This window comes from Mauremys mutica, chromosome 1 (genome assembly GCF_020497125.1).
Source record: "Mauremys mutica isolate MM-2020 ecotype Southern chromosome 1, ASM2049712v1, whole genome shotgun sequence".
NCBI lineage: Eukaryota > Metazoa > Chordata > Testudines > Geoemydidae > Mauremys > Mauremys mutica.
The window spans coordinates 260,866,155-260,882,210 of record NC_059072.1 but is presented as its reverse complement, the minus strand read 5'-3'; the positions used below and the strand labels follow the sequence as shown (position 1 = coordinate 260,882,210).

Below are 16,056 nucleotides of genomic sequence, written 5' to 3'. Positions count from 1 at the left end.
ACTTTGTCTAGCATACGCAGAGTAGTACACAAAAAAATTGCGTACATTCATCTAAACTGATTTTTTCGGTTCAGTGGCCAAATGGAAAAATTGAAGGACAAATAAAGTTTTGAGTACAACAAAACATTTTGTTTGAGCCAAAAGGAAATGTTTTGTCACATTTTCCAGTATTTTTTTAATTAAGTGAAAGTAAAATTTAAAAAGTCAGTTTGAATTGAAAAAATAAAATGTTTAGATGTTTTCTATTTTTTTTTAAATAATTCAGCAAATTAGACACAAATACACAAAATATTTCAGTTGACCCAAATATGCATTTTTCAGCACCAAAAGATTTAGGTTGAAAAATGTCTTTCATCTCTAATGATATTTTATTGTGTTACTTGAAAAATAGCATGTGATCATATAGTTAAAGACTGTGGGGACAATTCCTGACTATGCAATGGTTCCAAGTGGCAAAGGATTTTACATGAATAGGGAAATCCTGAGTGGTGTCAAGCCAGCATAGATGGCTGTTTGCCACCCCTTTTCAGCCTCATCAATGTTTGACTATCTGGGGGGTGTAGGCACAATGTGCTGTATTCTGGCAATTACCAGGTGGTGGAATGGTCCCCTACTACTTAGGTCAGTCTGGAGTCTGTTTTAAATTATGTTGTGGGGCAAACTGGCCTCAGGAGCCTTGGAAATCAGGGGAGCACAAATGTTTAGGGACAAACCAGCACTGCTTCAGATAGTGCTGGCTGGAGGACAACAATTCTGTTTTCACACCTTTCAAGGTTTCAAAACATGTCTGTTTTCAAAATTAAAAGGGCGGGTTTTTGATTCGGGTCGGTCTCTCATCAGAAGTGACCAGAGAGCCCTGGAACCCAGGGCAGGTGTACACTTAAATAGCTGCACCAGTGCTGCTGTAGCACTTTAGTGAACATGCTACTCTGCTGCCAGGAAAGCTCCCATCAGTGTAGTGAAGCCACCTACATGAGAGATGGTAGCTATGTCAATGGGAGAAGCTCTAACATTGATATAGCACTTTCTACATTGGGGGTTAAGTCAGTATAACTATGTTGCTCCGGGGAGTGGATTTTTCACACTCCCTGAGCGACATAGTTATACCAACGTACGTTTGTAGTGTAGACCTGGCTTCAGAAACCTTCCCATTCAAAATGCTGAAACCAATATGTCTGCATGAAACGTTTCATTTTCAACGAAACACCGTATTTAATCAACAACGTTCCAACCAGCTACATTACTACGGTGAATCTCCTCTGTGTGTGTCAGCAAAATAGTGGATAAAGGAGAAATGGTTGATATAATTTCTTTAGACTTTCATCTTCAACAAGCCCTATCCCAAGAATCTGTTAAGAAAACTGTGCCCTCCATACTGCAGTCAGATCCCTTCAGTTCATGTGGAGCCCCAGTGAAGTCAGGACACAAAGTCAGTGAGATGCAGAGATCAGCTTGCCTAGATCTGACTGGAAGACTGGGGTCTTGGTATCCATGCAATGCAATTTCTGTTTGTAGCTAAATTGCAGAGCTACATTTGTAGTACAAGGAATGTGTCATGTAAGGAGGGCACATGATATCTGAGGTTTGTGCCTGGAGACTGCTGATGTCTTTAGGGTTTGCATCCTTGTTTTATAAAGTTAGTATTGGTGGGGTTAGGGGACTTTACTATCTTATAAAGTAATGGTCTGAATGAGTATTAATGATTTGGAAAATGAAATGAGCACTAAGATGGCAACATTTGCAAATGACACAAAATTAATTTAGGTTAGTTAGGATTAGAGAAGACTGGGAGGAGCCTTGGAAGGACTTAAATAAATTATGTGATTGAACTGCACCATACAGATGAAGTTTAATGCTGACAGTGTGACCTATTCATGCACATTGCTAGGTTTAAATTAACTGTGACCAGCCAGAAAAAGACTCAAGCATCATTGTGACTAACTCTCAGGGGAAAAAACAAAACAAAAAAACCCCACAATCAAACAAAATTAGGATGCATCAAGAATGTAAAAGAACAGAATAATGAAAATATTATAATACCATTATATACATCAATAATATGCCCTTAATTTGAATAGTGAGTTCAGTTCTGATTGCCCTATTTCAAAACAGATCTCACAAAATTAGCAGTTCAGAGAGAGATGACAAAAAAGATAGAGGCAAAGGAAAACTTCAATACAAGGAGAGATTGAAAACACTAGTATTACTTTGGAGAGGAGAGTAATAAGAGGGGACATGAAAGAGATATACAAAATAGTGAAGGGCATAGGATTTAGAGAAGGTAAATCAGTATCTCCTTCTTACCTTTTCTTATAATATAGAAACTAATGGAAAGTCATTGGTATTGAAAGGTAAACAATTATAACTGATAAGAGGATATAATGTTTGACAGAATACTTAATTAACATGCAGAACTCATTCACTCAAGATCTTTGAGCCCAAGAGATTAGTAACAGGTAAATACAGGAAGACAGACAAACATATGAGAACATTCACAATTACATCAAGTGGGATAAACTCTATACTCCTTCTCGGAAGTCCCCTGTTTATGGATCCAAGGATTGGATTAGTCCTTTTGGGCACAGCGTCACACTGGGAGCTCGTGTTGAGCTGATTATTTGCGTGCGTGCACACACACACACACACACACACACACACACCTTTATCAGTCACTGCTTCCCAGGATAGAGTTCCCCATCCTGTAAGTATGGCCTAGAGTCTTTGTTCCTAGATATACACCAGGGGTCGGCAACCTCTGGCACGCAGCTTGCCAGGGTAAGCACTCTGGCCAGGGCCAGCTCCAGGGTTTTTGCCGCTACAAGGGGCCAAAAAAAAAAAAAGCCTCAATTGCAATCGGTGGCATTTCGGCAGCAGCTCCACCGCACCACTTTCTTCTTCGGCGTCAATTCTGTGGCAGATCCTTCCCTCCGAGAGGGACCGGGGGACCCGCCGCCGAATTGCCGCTGAAGAGCCCGATGTGCTGCCCCTTCCCCTTGGCCGCCCCAAGCACCTGCTTGCTGAGTTGGTGCCTGGAGCTGGCCCTGACCATGGTGGGCCGGCCAGTTTGTTTACCTGCCACGTCTGCAGCTTTGGCTGATCGCGGCTCCCACTGGCCGCGGTTTGCCGCTCCAGGCCAACGGGGCTGTGGGAAGCGGCACGGGGTGAAAGTGCAGGGGTGCAGGGGTGCTGGAACAATGTGTATAGTGCGGGTGCTGAGACCCAGTGAATCAAGCTGTAAACCCTGAATATAATAGAAACCACTTCAAGCCAGGGGGTGCAGCCAGAGGTGGCTCTAGCAATTTCGTTGCCCCAAGCACGGCGGCACGCTGCGGGGGGCGCTCTGGCGGTCGCCAGTCCCGTGGCTCCAGTGGACCTCCTGCAGACGTGCCTGCAGAGGGTCTGCTGGTCCCGCGGCTCCGGTGGAGCATCTGCAGGCATGCCTGCGGGAGGTCCACCGGAGCCGTGGGACCAGCAGACCCTCCGCAGGCATGCCTGCGGGAGGTCCACCGGAGCCACCTGCCGCCCTCCCGGTGACAGGCAGAGCGCCCCCCGCGGCATGCCGCCCCAAGCACGCGCTTGGTGCGCTGGGGTCTGGAGCCGGCCCTGGGTGCATCAGCACCCCTAGTTCCAGAACATATGCCAAACTAAGAGAGTGAGGAATAAAAAATTTCACTGTGGACTGGTTAGTCCATACTTGACTATAAAGGGTGTTTGTTTGTTTGTTTGTTGCCACCTTCCTAAACAATATTAATACTGGTTACAATCCAGGGACAGAATACTGGATCATCTAGAACAGTGGTGGGCAACCTGCGGTTCACAGGCTGCAAGCGGCCCCTCGGGGTAATCTGATTGTGGGCTGCGAGACATTTTGCTGATGTTGACCATCTGCAGGCACAGCCTCCGGCAGCTCCCAGTGGCCGGGAACAGAGAACCACAGCCACTGGGAGCTGCAGGGGGCCGTGGCTGCGGACGGTCAATGTCAGCAAAATGTCTCAACACTGATCTAGAATCCAGGGACAGAATACTGGACCATCTAGTATGACTTTTCCAATATAATATATGTGCACAATATATTTATAATTGAAAGATATATTGGGCTACATCCTCAGGACAAGCCATTTGGTCCTTGCTCAGGTCAGGGTCTGGGACCACAAAGGAGGCTGTGGTCTAGTGGATTACGTGTATGTTAGTAATTCAAATCAAGAAACATGACTTCTATCCTTGGTTCTGACACCAGCTAACTATGTGACCATGAGCTTTTCACTTCTCTCTCTGCCCCTGTGTCACAGAGTGGTTGGCCCCTTGAAATGAAGCAGGTCCAACTCTTCTGTGCTAGGACAGGTGCTCCCAGTTTAGCCAAGTAAGAGTGTGGGAGTAAGGAAGGGGAGGAGGTAGTTCCCTTTGGGAGACTGCTGGAATCTCCTGGAAGGCGAGGTGATGCAACCTACTGGGGAAAAATAACTTCCAAGGAGAAGCTTTGAGAAGTGATGCTCAGCTAAAAGAAATAGAAAAAAACAACAACCCTTCAGTAGGCCTGAAGCAGAAGGGACTAAAAGAGGTAAAGGGGAAAATCTCCTGGGAGCTGTAGCCCAGGGTCGTCTAAGGAACTGTTTCTGAGTTTTTTGCCTAGCTTTGTAGAATAAAATTGTGCCTGGAAAGAGACTTGGGGGTGTGGCAGTAGTATCTTTGTGGGCTGGAGACAAGGCATCACCTTATGCCCTGTCTCCTTTCTCAGCTGTAAATTAGAGATAATGAATAGTTACCTAGCTCATAGGCTTATTTTGAAGACCAATTAAATAATATTTTTAAAATACTGTATAAATAAGTGTTATTAAAGGCAGCCATTAGCATAAATGAAAATAAAATTCCCAACTCTGTTTGCTCCCAGCTCTTTACTAATTTTTTTAGACATTATGGGTCTCACACTGTTTTCAAAGTTATCAAGAGATTTTTTTTATCCAAAAATCAAATTCCCATATGTTTTGGAAAACTCTAGATATTGGAAATATATATATATATATATTTTTTCAAAATTGCTCTACTTTTGCAGAGGTTTCACAAACAAGGCCATTGGCAAATTTTGTCAAAAAACTCTCCAGCCCCACAACTTTTGCAACAAATATTTCACACATCTGTAATCTTGATACTCCCGTCTTATGATAACTGTTATGTGATGGTTTAAATTACTTGTGTTCTCATTTCTATGGGGCAGTGTGGTTACCCCGCTCCAGCCCTGAAATGGCTTAAAGGAGCTCGGGGAAAAGGCTGCCTCAGGGAGCCAGTTGCTAGGCTGATTGGGGAAGCAGCCTCAGCTGGGGCCATGCCCCAATCAGGCCACAGCTGGCCCTATAAAGGGATTGCTAGGCAGGAGCTAGGTGAGAGAGTCTCTCTCTAGCTATAGAGGGAGAAGGGCCTGACTGCTGGGGAACTGAGCAAGGTTCCTGAGTGGAGCAGTGCTGGGGAATAGGGCAAGGGAGTTGGGGAGCTCCCACCTGGAAAAGCCCCAGGCTGTGGCCTTGCCAAAGGCCAAGCAGGTACTTGGGTTGCAAAGGGGCAGCCCTAGGGTAGGCAAAGGCTGCAGGTTCAAACCCCTCTTGCCTATGATGAGTGGTGTTTACGCTGCAGTCTGCCCCAGAGAATGAGGGCTAGTTGATGACTGGCAGTGGCCATAGACTGAGGTGAGGTGGGGGTAGAGAGTTGGGGGTTCCCTGGGGAAGGGGGACCCAGACATCTGTGGGGGTACTGCTGGGGCAGAACCCCAGGGCAAAGGGCACCAGGGTCTGGGAGTGACATGGGGCCTGTGAAAGGCGAGACACTGGCCTGCAGAGGGTGCTCCAGAGCTGGAAACAGAGGTAATTCTCAGGATAACCAGCAGGAGGCGCCACTGGTGAGTTGTTGCCTCGCTAAAGGCATTTAAAAATTCTGGCAGCTTGGCATCTATGTGACATAATCTTCAAAAAGAACAGGAGTACTTGTGGCACCTTAGACTAACAAATTTATTTCAGCATAAGCTTTCACGGGTTACAGCTCACTTCTTCGGATGCCTAGAATAGAATAGTACTCCTGTTCTTTTTGCGGATACAGACTAACACGGCTGCAACTCTGAAACCTGTCATAATCTTCAAAGTCACTGGAAGCCTAATGAACAGACATCTGTATGACTGTGATGTTTTTCTTTGTTTGCTCAGAGGAAATTTCCTCTGAATAGCTTACTCTTTATCTGCACTAAGAATTATTATACTGGTTTCACAGTTAATACTGGAACTGGGTGAATATTAAAAACAAACTTCTGCAAATTTCAATGTCAATTTCAATTTTAAGTGCAGTCATGGCATCTTCTCAATCACTTTCCTTGTATATTCTAACAAAGGATTTATCACTAGAGAGTGAAATGTAAGTAAATATTGAAGAAAATTCATGAAATGTGTGTTTCAAATTTGCAACCAGGAGCATACTCTCTGAGTGTAATCTTTAGATTCAGGTTTCCAATCAGGCAGGGAACAGAAAAATTTACATGTGCTGTATGAGTTCATTCTCAAATTTTGCATATGAAATATTGACAAATGCAGTCTTCAGATCAAGAATTATTTACAGATGTTGTTCAGCAAATAATCTGAATGATGAATAAATGAGGGGAAACTGTGATCTGTTCATGAACAACTCACAAAACAGAAAAAAAAGACACACAATTAATTGCATAAATAATTAGATGCAAATTATTTATTCAGCTCTGCTAATGACAAAGCAGTCTAAACTGTCTTTTCCAATGGCCTCACAAATATCTTGGACTGAAGGGGTGACAGAATAGATGTTTGCAGACCTCCCTCCACATAAGAGAAACCTTTGGCAGATGAGCCCATTGCCACATACTACTCTCCAGAGGAGAGCTCAGCAATTACAGACTGATAAGCCTGACTTCAGTACCAGGCAAACTGGTTGAAACTATAGCAAAGAACAAAATTGTCAGACACATAGATTAACATAATTTGTTGGGGAATAGTCAACATGGTTTTTGTAAAAGGAAATCATGCCTTGCCAATCTACTAGAATTATTTGAGGGTGTGGACAAGGAGGATACAGTGGATATACTGTACTTAGATTTTCAGAAAGTCTTTGACAAGGTCCCTCATCAAAGGCTCTTAAGCAAAGTAAGCAGTCATGGGATAAGAGGGAAAGTCCTCTCATGGATCAGTAACTGGTTAAAAGATAGGAAACAAAGGGTAGGAATGAATAGTCAGTTTTCAGAATGGAGAGAAGTAAATAGTGGTGTTCCCCTGGGGTCTGTACTGGGCCCAGTCCTATTCAATATATTCATAAATGATCTGGAAAAAGGGTAAACAGTGAGGTGGCAAAATTTGAAGATGATACAAAACTTCTCAAGATAGTTAAGTCCCAGTCAGACTGAGAAGAGCTACAAAAGGATCTCTCAAAACTGGGTGACTGGGCAACAAAATGGCAGATGAAATTCAATCTTGATAAATGCAAAATAATGCACATTGGAAAACATAACCAACTATGCATATAAAATGATGGGGTCTAAATTAGCTGTTAACACTCAAGATAGAGATCTTGGAGTCATTGTGGATAGTTTTCTGAAAACATCCACTCAATGTGCAGCGGCAGTCAAAAAAGCTAACAGATGTTGGGAATCCTTAAGAAGGGGATAAATAATAAGACACAAAATATCATATTGTCTCTATATAAATCCATGGTATACCCACAACTTGAATTCTGTGAAAAGGTTGGAAAAAGGCAACAAAAATTATTAGGGGTATGGAATGGCCACCATATGAGAAGAGATTAATAAAACTCTGACTCTTCAGTTTGGAAAAAAGATGACTAAGGGGGGATATGATACAAGTCTATAAAATCATGACTGGTGTTGAGAAAGTAAATAAGGAAGTGTTATTTACTCCTTCTCATGACACAAGAACTAGGGGCCACCAAATTAAATTAATAGGTAGCAGGTTTAAAATAAACAAAAGGAACTATTTTTTCACACAATGCACAGTCAACCTGTGGAACTCCTTGCCAGAGGATGTTGTGAAGGCCAAGACTATAACAGTTCCAAAAAAACCCTAGATAAATTCATGGAGGATAGGTCCATAAAAGGCTATTAGCCAGGATTGGCAGGGATGGTGTCCCTAGCCTCTGTTTGCCAGAAGCTGGGAATGAGTGATAGGGGATGTATCAGTTGATTACCTGTTCTGTTCACTCCCTCTGGGCACCTGGCACTGGCCACTGTTGGAAGGCAGGATACTGGGCTAGATGGACCTTTGGTCTGACCCAGTATGGCCGTTCTTATGTTCTCATGTTCTCTAGATCCTGTCTGAGAGAAGAAAAGTGAAGCCAATCAAGGATGACTCCACTGACCTCTGTTAGGGTCTATTAACGTGTCAACCACACCTCATTGTCATCAATATCAATGAATGCTTACCTCTAACAAAATCAATATGGACTCCTCAGCTTTGTAAATATCCCAGAAGTTGTCATTGGCTATTGAGACCTATGCAGGCTCCAAATCATGTCAGGTTAAAAACAAAATCTGGTTAAAAACAAAATAATCATCAAGGAAATCTGAGGACTCTGGATATTGTGAGTGCTAAAGGACCACACTTTTCTTATAATCTAATAGAGATTCAACATAGGTGGTAAATGGTGAGCAAAATCAAGAGATGGCTTCTTGAGCTGGGACTAACGAATGCTCTTTCAAGAGCCAGTGACTTCCTGCCTTCTCAAAGTCAGGCACTGAAGATCTCTACCAAGATGTACCCAATAATTGAGACATTCACTGTGGTGTTTTGAATGTATTGAAATTGTAAACTGTCAGTTAAAATGTCCTGGTCCTGTTTGCAGGCTCTGTAGGAAAGAATGCAATCTGGGCCTACCAGCAATCAGTTCAGCAGCAAGCCAGCTTAGAGTAAGGTAGGGTGAGTTGAATCTCTCTGTTTTAGGAAGCCAACAGCTCTGTCTCTGTGTTATGGGGTTCTTATTGTGGTGGTGTTCTGAATTATAACATACAGTGGTGTTACGCTGCAACCTTCCTGCAAGAGTATTTATGCTAACTCCTTTGTTTGCATGCTGTGAAACGTAGCACTCTCTCCCCCCACCCACTCCTGTCCCTTTACATTAGACAGAAGGGCCAGAGTGGTGTAAAGGGGCCTTAGAAGCAGAATGATTCTCCAGACACAGGATCTGAGGAAGACAGTTAGAGGGGGCATGCTGGGGGAGGCTGGAGGGGTGTGTCTGAGATGGGGGGGCGGCAATGTCAGACCTGTAATTATTTCAGCGGGACTGTGACCTATAGGTCAACACTAAGAGTTAATATTTAGACAGGAACCCAGTGCTAAGTTAGGCCAGGGGCTTCTCCAGCCCCAGGACTAGCCCAAGATCTAGAGAATGAAAAAGTGACTTAAAGCCACCTTAGCCTTCCTCCCATAGGCTTTTAGAGGCATACACATAATCTCACCTGGTGTGTGTCTGCAAGATTTCACTAGGCATGGGGGATATGGTTCCAGTTCTCAGTTTCCTAAACACCAAACCTCTTTAGTATTTGCATTATCACAGGTCGTTTTCATGGAAATTATTGTGATGTTACAAATCCAGCGTTTTGATTTTTATGCATGATCAAGGAGGAGGAACAGTTGGGTTGAGAGAGAAATTTGTATTTAAACAACAATCTTCGATAATTAGCAAAAAATGGCAAGGGAAATTATTATCTTAAACTTGATATATTTGAGTATACTCCCCAGTGTGAAAGCCTCTTTTTAATGTGGCACTGTTGATCTCACTGGCTCTTTGCATTCTTTTCCCATGCATTTCTTGAACAGCAGTTATTACAGAAGGACAAGACGTGTATCTTTACCCAGGGACTCATATCTTCAGTGGCATGGAGATATCAGTGAGAAACAGGTGCTTTCCTCTTGCTTATTGCCATTTGGAAGGCTTTCAATTGATAAAGCCTTTTAAAAAAAATATTGAGACTGCTTGCCAGTTTCATATCAAAACTGGTATAGTTAGTCATATTTTTATTGCCAAGGATATTTAGTTTTTTTGAAAGCATTTGTTGGACCTTCCCATCACTGCTGCCAGTCTGGCTCTTTCCAGCTGTACAATCGACACCTCTTGCCAATCACTATGGAGAGTGAACTGGTGCTATTTAGTTTCTTCCCTTGGAAAAACTTCTGACTGTGTATGCTTTGTCTGAAAGACATAAACTATAATTTATGAAGGAGTCTATCTTACTTTTCCCACAAAGCTAGCATTCCTCTTTCACTTAACTTAGAGTATTTTGCCAGCCGATCTGCCTTTACTTGCTGCTTACTTCAATACCTGTGATTGTTCTCTCAGAAAGGAAAAATGGTCTTGTGTTCAGATGCTGGACTAGTATTCAGGCACTCTGGATTCAGACAGACTTTGTGTGTGAACTTTGGTGAGTGTCTTAAGCTCAACTGTAAAATGGGCATAATAACAATTACTTTGTCTAACTTGTGTTATTTATCCTTCAGGGAATAAACAGTTTCTTGTTACGAGCATGTAGCACAATGAGGCTTCCAAGTGTTACTGTAATATAAAATAGTAATAATATCCCCCATATCTAAGAACATTTCAGGCAACAATTGTCTAACATCAGGTACAAATGGTTAAGGAAATAAATAGAATTGCACCTTGGATAAAAACAAATCAGGTAAAAAGGGGTACATTGGTGTTAGAGCTAAAGTAGTGTAGCTTACATTGATTTGGCATTTAATGTATGCAAACAAGTGTAACTTACAAGAGAAGAGGTGTTGTAAAAGGAAAAGCAGTGAGGAGTGAAAACAAATAGGGGAAGATGTTTTACCCTATACCTTCTTTTGGCTGCTTTTCCCAATACAGCAGCAGCATGTAAATTACATTCCTGCTATATCTACAGAATGCCAAATTGATGCAAGTTTCACCTTGCACCTATTTTCTAGCTCCTTTCCATCCAAGGTGGAATTTACTCCATCATTGACATGACTGTTGAATTTGTCCTTTTAGTGTGTCTTTGAAGGAAAAAAAAATCACATAAAATCTGTGCTATGTGAAGTATATGAAAATATATAATGAAGACCCACAATAATTAAGCTCAAAGCAGTTTAATTGAATTGTATTGACATTCTAATGTTCATATTCTAATGAGGTAATTAGTAGCAGCTATTATAGTTTAATTAGCCAAATATAGATGTCTTATATGTAAAGATTATTTTAAAATACTTCAAGTGTTATTCAGGAATATTTTGATATTTTAGGATCCACAGAATTGTTTAATTGCAGGGATTTTTTTTTCATTTGAAGCTCTACTTTGAAGTGCAAGCCCTAGTATTGATCAAAAAAGCTATAATGGAAGATAGGTCTCTCAATGGCTAGTAGCCAAGCTGGTTAGGGATACAACTATATTTTCTGTGTGTCCCTAAACCTCTGTCTGCCAGAAGCTTGGACTGGACAACAGAGGATGGATTACTCAATACTTGCTTAGTTCTGTTCATTCCTTCTGAAGTATCTGGTTCTGGCCACTGTTAGACAGGATACTGGACTAGATGGACCATTGGTTTGACCTAGTATGGTCATTCTTATGAGACTCATCTGGTCGTCTTTGACTTTTGATTTGCCTGGAAATTAGACTGTAATTGCATATTAACTAATTTAAAATTAATCTACATATTAGGAAGGGATTTATATTCCAAATGAAACCAAACTTGGCACAATTTACAATGCATCTTTTCCATCTATCTTACTGTATAGTCACTCAATATTTCCTAATGTAAATTACAATATAAACTTATTTAGGTCTTTTAATAAGGTTCTCCTTCAGACTTCTCACTTATAGAAGATATTGCACTCATTAGTAACCTTTGAGGCACCAAGATTGGGTTTCCTTTTCTTGTCATCTTAAAATCCATCCCTCTATCGAGAAGAAATAGGCAGGAGAAAAAGCCAAAGAAGGAGTGGTTTTGTTTCTTGGTTTGCAAAATCAAATCCAAATCCAGGTTTTTCTGTCTCCATTTTCCAGTGATAGCCAAATCAAAATGAGAGCCAGTGGTGCAGATCTGCACTCCATTATGTGTACTCCCAAAATGTGAGGAGGGTTGGATAAATGGGTTCAGTTTTTTTGCCAATATATAGTACTGCTCCCTCAATCTGCATACTCAACACCCATTGATATCAATTGGTGTTATTGCACATGCAGACTGACAGCATGTCATGATATTTACTGTATATCTTGTCAGTGGACCTCTGCAAAATATTTCTGATGAACCCTCCAAATAACAGAAAGTTGCCTGATTGTGGGTCCACCAATTAAAGTGACAAAATGTTTTCATCATATTTGCTGTCATTATTTTCCAGACATAGTAAAAAAGATTTGCTCCAAACCTATGAATTTCAGTCAAAGGGTTTAAATATAAAACTAATGAAATTCACTGATTTGTATGACAAAAATTGCTGATTTTTGTCTTAGTTTTCCATAAATCCCAGAACTGAAAGTGAAACTGGTGGAAAAGGAAATGCAGTACTGTGCAAACTGAATCTGTTGGAAAGGTTTGACAAAACGCATCCATACTGAAACTGGTCGGTGATTATGGTTAATGGTGCTTGGATCCATCAAAATGTCAGGCTGTGCCAAAAACATTTCCCCCAAACAGAATCTCTCCCCTGTCCACGTCACCTTCCCTACGATAAACTCTTTCCCATGACTCCCAGGAAGACTCTTGTCTGCCTTCTGCTCTCAAGTTCTTGATTTTTCTTCCAGGTTAGACAGCTTGGCTCACCCAAGCAGGCAGCTGGCCAACATCAATCAGCTGTACCTCATGCAACCACCTGCTACTCTACCACAGACTCACTACTCCATCTGGGCCCCCTGTGACTATGTGGCACAAAGCCCAATTATCTTGATTTGATCTGCCCCGGAAGAGTCTGCTTGTCACCCAAGAGTATACAGAAGAAGTGACAGGAGAGGATAAGGATATAGAAGAACTTCAGGAATCAGAAATGCTTTAATACTTACTTGCCAAAACATCAGTACATGGAGTATAAAACAAAATGTGCCTTCTGTGTTAGGACTTGCATAGATACATGAGATGATCAATAAAAGAGGCTTTTTGTTACTAATAAGAATTTTCACTGAGACATGACCCAAAGATGTTCTTTATGCTGACCTCCCCAGAGCCAGCAACCATCATACTGCACAGAAAATCAGCTAAAATAGAAAGCAAAAATGAATCAGAAATTGAATTAGCACAGCTATACTTCCTACCTCACTGTATTTTTAAGTTCATATTTTTTATCAACTTTGATACAAGCAATCTTGATACCACAAATTCACAAATGAAATTTTACATAAGGCTCCATTTTCAGGTTAACTGAAGATTTGAAATAATGGCACTGCACTTTTAGCTGAAAATACGCCCATTAACACATTAGAGCTCTTTAAAAGGATTATGCAGCCAGTGGCTCTTGAACAAATAGTATGCGGCTGGCTCAGTTTAATACTTGAAAAATCTTTGAGTCTTGTTCACAAAAAGAGAATCCTATTGTGTACTGCAAATATGAATCATGTTGGTGGGGTTCAGCAGCTGTGTGCAAATTATTATCTAGCTAGCAATAGCCATAGGGAAACATTGTCAACATCTGGAGTTTTTATTAAACAAATACCAACAGCTACCATTTGATTGCTCTTTCCCAAAGCAAAGATTAAAAAATAGTCCATCAGACACCTGCTGCATGAGGTCCCCTCCACAGACACAATAGTATTTTTTTTTACTTTTTCTTTTAAAAAAGTGTTTTAAATAATATTTTAAAATTCTAAAAACTTCTTAGAACTTCACAAATCCATTTGTGATTAAATTTTGGAAAAACATGATTGTTACATCAAACTTTTCTCTTAAAGTAGCTCAAAAAACCTTACGCTAAAATCCTATCTGTCTTCTCAGTGTTTTCATACATAGCATAAGTTTGGTTTTTTCATGAACAGTAGATTAAATGAACAGAGATGTAAAACTCCAGATAAAATGAGGAGCACATAAATTATTACTGGTCCAGGATTTTTTGTGTGTGTAACAGGCTCAATCCTTTCCTATGGTCTGGACAATTTAGGAAACTTTTACAGCACTATGTATTTTATTTGGTGCTCCTCCTTAGTGATTTCAGTTGGGAACAGAAGTGGAAATGCATCAAGAGGAGCTATTCTGGTGACATTTCAAACCCCACCAAAATCAGGAAGTAATAAACAATATTTTATGAGAGTCTGTGTTTTTATATAGCAAGTCTATTCCATTACATGTTGTAGACTGAAGCTATCCGTTTCTTTAAATGTTTATTTCCTTTGTTTATTGATTAGACCTTGTCAACAGTATTTTATCTGAGATCACATAATTCTTAAAATAAAACCAGCAAAGAAATAGCTACTTCTGATCCAAATACTGTCGAATTCCTCCCAATTTTGTGGTTATATAGTCAAAACTCCTGGATTGACCCTAATTGAAAATAGAACTCTTTCGTATATGGACCAGGAGCATCCTCATTTTAATCTTGATTTTGATGGCATACCATAATCATACATAGAACACCATCTTGCAGCCTTCCCTTGCGCCGACTGAATTCCCACTGAAGTAATTTAAAGTTCATCTGAGGGAGTTCTAGGGTTGGGTCTTCATGCATAATACAACACCCACTGAAATCAATGGCAGTTTTTCCATTGACTTTAATGGGTATTGGATTGGATCCTTAGTAAGTCCAGGTACCTGGTAGAGGATTCTACTAATGCATCATGTCTGTTCCCTTGTCTGGCCATAAATTGGTACAAGAGGGCATGAGAGTCAAAACCGAACTCATCTAAACCTTACTGCTTCTCTTTCTGAATGATTTGCCAGCAATTTTGATCAACTTAATTTAGCATTTATTTTTTCAGTTACCAGGTAAAATTTGGAATTAAAGATGACACCAATGTACAGGATGCACTTCTGAGACTATTTGGCCAAATTCTGATCTTCCCTTTATTGGTGTTAACACAGAGTTACTCCTCTGAAGTCAATGGAATTATTACAGCTTTATATCAATGTATCTAAGGGCAGAATCTGGTCCATTGTTTTCTTGATCTAAGTGCTTCCACAGTAACTACATATAAGTATAGGAAGCCTGATTTTCCCCCTCACACTGGTGTAAATAAAATCAGGAATAATTCCATTGAAGCCAATAGAGTTTGGTGCAGAACCAATGTAAAAAGAATGTTTATTTAATATTTGTACCTAATGTGAAATTGTCTACAGAATCTGAGCTAGATTGTAGCCCACACTCTAGCAATGACACAACACCCCAGCAATGTATGGGATAAATAATGGCCACAGTTGTCTAGGGGAGAATTCTTGACAAAGAAGAATTATGTGGTTGATATAAGGGGCTTTACACTGCCCTGAACTCCAGGCCCCAACCTGAGCAGGTGAATCAGGGTAGGAAATGGGTGTTCTCATAGTATTCAGCTTTTCAGGGATTCTTGGCTGCAGAGCAGTGCATTGGCAGCTGGAGACTGCTCCAGGTTGCACCAGGGGCAGGGCCGGCTCCAGGCACCAGCATTCCAAGCAGGTGCTTGGGGCGGCAATCTGCAAGGGGCGGCAGTCCGTGTGTTTTTGCCCCCAAGCAGCGTGGATGGTGGGGGCAGTCCATGTGCCATTAGGGCGGCACGCGCGTTTCCGCGGCGGCGGCAATTCGGCAGCAGCTTCTATGTTCAGCTGTCTGCGGCGGCGCAGCTTCTGTCTTCCAGCTGAAGACAGACGTTGCCACCCAATTGCCGCCACTGTGGAAATGCGCATGCTGCCCTAACGGCACACGGACTGCCCCTACAGTCAGCGGCGGCAATTTGGCGCGCTGCTTGGGGCAGCAAAAACAGCAGAGCTGGCTCTGACCGGGGCCATTATAGTGATCACCCATAAGCAGGAGATGCAGAATAGAAACTAGCCATCTACATTTTGAATAATGTTCTATTCCTGAAATGGAAACAACAGAGCTGCAGCTATAACAAATAACTTCTAAAATAATGCATTG

At 41.4% G+C, this 16,056-nt stretch overlaps 1 long non-coding RNA gene across 1 annotated transcript; it reads left to right on the top strand.

The window, feature by feature from the left end:
• The first annotated feature begins 5,753 nt into the window (after window positions 1-5,753).
• LOC123353619 lies at window positions 5,754-14,577 on the top strand. Its single transcript, XR_006574538.1, has 3 exons — window positions 5,754-5,887; window positions 8,857-8,925; window positions 12,770-14,577. It is a non-coding gene; the product is annotated as an uncharacterized LOC123353619 (long non-coding RNA).
• Window positions 14,578-16,056: the final 1,479 nt, after the last annotated feature.